The sequence below is a fragment of the Megalopta genalis genome, unplaced genomic scaffold (assembly GCF_051020955.1).
Source record: "Megalopta genalis isolate 19385.01 unplaced genomic scaffold, iyMegGena1_principal scaffold0460, whole genome shotgun sequence".
Classification (NCBI taxonomy): Eukaryota; Metazoa; Arthropoda; class Insecta; order Hymenoptera; family Halictidae; genus Megalopta; species Megalopta genalis.
In genome coordinates, this window is record NW_027476529.1 from 119133 (window position 1) to 122500 (window position 3368).

Sequence of the window (3368 nt, forward strand, 5' to 3'; positions counted from 1 at the left end):
AGAACACGCTTTCTCGCCAGTCCAGCATGTGTCCTGTCCGTTCTTCCTCGGCTTGCCGATTTTGCCCAGATCAGAGGTTTCGTGCTTCCGGCGGTCAGAAGATCAGCGTGAGCGTACGCGCTTCCACGACTATGGCATCACCCATGTACTTTTTCCTTTGAATATATTTGAGTACATAAAAAATATTAAAACATATAGAGAGAACTGTGTCTTGGATCTTAAAAATTTGTCAATAGCGATGATATATTATTACTTAATTTGAAGTATTTGTACGTTTTAGCTGGGACGTACATTTATCTTACAAGATGTTAATAGCGAGACTCTTGAAGATAAAATTATCTTGTGATTTTATGAAGGCAAAGATAGAAACGTACGAAGCTGGCGTACGTAGAAAAATGTGATTTTATGATAGAACAAAAATATAATACGTACGTTTTTGGGCGTACGGTAAAATATCTGTATGGTAGAAAAATGAAAGAAATTGAGCGTTAAAGAAGATATGTTACAAGCGCGGAATGTGGCAAAACTTGTACATATTTGAAAGAGAAAAGTGGTGTGTCGACCTGACATATATATATGAAACAGGCGACGATGGAAAAGGATTTAAATTTTGTCCATTTTATATATACATATTGTATAGTTCCCTGGTTGATCCTGCCAGTAGTCATATGCTTGTCTCAAAGATTAAGCCATGCATGTCTCAGTACATGCCGTATTAAGGTGAAACCGCGAATGGCTCATTAAATCAGTTATGGTTTCTTAGATCGTACTAAAATTTACTTGGATAACTGTGGTAATTCTAGAGCTAATACATGCAAAACAGAGTTCCGACCAGAGATGGTAGGAACGCTTTTATTAGATCAAAACCAATCGGTGGCGGGTGTTTACACTCGTCCATCGTTTGCTTTGGTGACTCTGAATAACTTTGTGCTGATCGCATGGTCTTATAGCACCGGCGACGCATCTTTCAAATGTCTGCCTTATCAACTGTCGATGGTAGGTTCTGCGCCTACCATGGTTGTAACGGGTAACGGGGAATCAGGGTTCGATTCCGGAGAGGGAGCCTGAGAAACGGCTACCACATCCAAGGAAGGCAGCAGGCGCGCAAATTACCCACTCCCGGCACGGGGAGGTAGTGACGAAAAATAACGATACGGGACTCATCCGAGGCCCCGTAATCGGAATGAGTACACTTTAAATCCTTTAACGAGGATCCATTGGAGGGCAAGTCTGGTGCCAGCAGCCGCGGTAATTCCAGCTCCAATAGCGTATATTAAAGTTGTTGCGGTTAAAAAGCTCGTAGTTGAATCTGTGTGTCACAGTGTCGGTTCATCGCTCGCGGTGTTTAACTGGCATTATGTGGTACGTCCTACCGGTGGGCTTTGCTCTTCACGGGGCGGTCCAACTAATATCCCATCGCGGTGCTCTTCACTGAGTGTCGAGGTGGGCCGGTACGTTTACTTTGAACAAATTAGAGTGCTCAAAGCAGGCTACCTTCGCCTGAATACTGTGTGCATGGAATAATGGAATAGGACCTCGGTTCTATTTTGTTGGTTTTCGGAACCCCGAGGTAATGATTAATAGGGACAGATGGGGGCATTCGTATTGCGACGTTAGAGGTGAAATTCTTGGATCGTCGCAAGACGGACAGAAGCGAAAGCATTTGCCAAAAATGTTTTCATTAATCAAGAACGAAAGTTAGAGGTTCGAAGGCGATCAGATACCGCCCTAGTTCTAACCATAAACGATGCCAGCTAGCGATCCGCCGAAGTTCCTACGATGACTCGGCGGGCAGCTTCCGGGAAACCAAAGCTTTTGGGTTCCGGGGGAAGTATGGTTGCAAAGCTGAAACTTAAAGGAATTGACGGAAGGGCACCACCAGGAGTGGAGCCTGCGGCTTAATTTGACTCAACACGGGAAACCTCACCAGGCCCGGACACCGGAAGGATTGACAGATTGATAGCTCTTTCTTGATTCGGTGGGTGGTGGTGCATGGCCGTTCTTAGTTGGTGGAGCGATTTGTCTGGTTAATTCCGATAACGAACGAGACTCTAGCCTGCTAAATAGACGTAATTATGGTATCTCGAAGGCTCTCGGCTTCTGCCGGTGGGGTTTTTACTACCAACGTACAAACAAATCTTCTTAGAGGGACAGGCGGCTTCTAGCCGCACGAGATTGAGCAATAACAGGTCTGTGATGCCCTTAGATGTTCTGGGCCGCACGCGCGCTACACTGAAGGAATCAGCGTGTGTTCCCTGGCCGAAAGGCCCGGGTAACCCGCTGAACCTCCTTCGTGCTAGGGATTGGGGCTTGCAATTATTCCCCATGAACGAGGAATTCCCAGTAAGCGCGAGTCATAAGCTCGCGTTGATTACGTCCCTGCCCTTTGTACACACCGCCCGTCGCTACTACCGATTGAATGATTTAGTGAGGTCTTCGGACTGGTGCGCGGCAATGTTTCGGCATTGCCGATGATGCCGGGAAGATGACCAAACTTGATTATTTAGAGGAAGTAAAAGTCGTAACAAGGTTTCCGTAGGTGAACCTGCGGAAGGATCATTACAATGTTCCAATATATCTCAAAGAGAGAGGAGAGGAGGAGAGAAAATGAATTCGATTAGTTTGTGGATAAGAATTCATATAAAAAAAAAAGATATTGTTGAGCCCGCCAGATCATTCGTGCGTGATTTACACGGCCAGACGTGTGTACTACACGTATTAGGCCTTTGATCTGCGTTGCGTAGGCCACAACAAATCTTTCAAAGAGAGAGAGATATATGTGTTGTTGGGGTTTGTGATTATGAAGGTGCCCCAACGCACAAAAATATATAAAAATGTACAAAGTTGGGATGTGGTGTGGTGGAGAAGAGTTGGGCCCGACCAGATCATTCGTGCGTGATTTACACGGCAGACGTGTGTACTACACGTATTAGGCCTTTGATCTGCGTTGCGTAGGCCATCTTCCTTCCAAGACACACACGTGTTGGGGTTTGTGTGATTTTATGATAGTGCCCCAACACGGAAAAATAAGCGTACGAGAAGAGTTGGGCCCGACCAGATCATTCGTGCGTGATTTATACACGGCCAGACGCGTATTATATTACACGTATTAGGCCTTTGATCTGCGTTGCGTAGGCCATCTTCTCGATAGAGAGAAAGCCAATGTATTCTTTTTTCTTTCTTTACACACACACACACAGTTGTAGTAGGACAGGGAGGGATGCGAGCGTGCTAATCACGCTTCCTCAAGTCTTCGCTGTGGTGTGTAAAAAAAAAAGAAAAAAAGGAATCGTTGGGAAAGTCCAAAGGACGAAAATATCGGGCAGTCTGAAGATAACTTAATGCTCGTTTACATTGGTATCAAGAGA

General features: G+C 45.3%; 1 non-coding gene across 1 annotated transcript; it reads left to right on the forward strand.

Moving 5' to 3' along the window:
• The first annotated feature begins 641 nt into the window (after positions 1-641).
• LOC143263296 (small subunit ribosomal RNA) lies at positions 642-2562 on the forward strand. The gene has a single exon (XR_013036799.1). It is a non-coding gene; the product is annotated as a small subunit ribosomal RNA (ribosomal RNA).
• Positions 2563-3368: the final 806 nt, after the last annotated feature.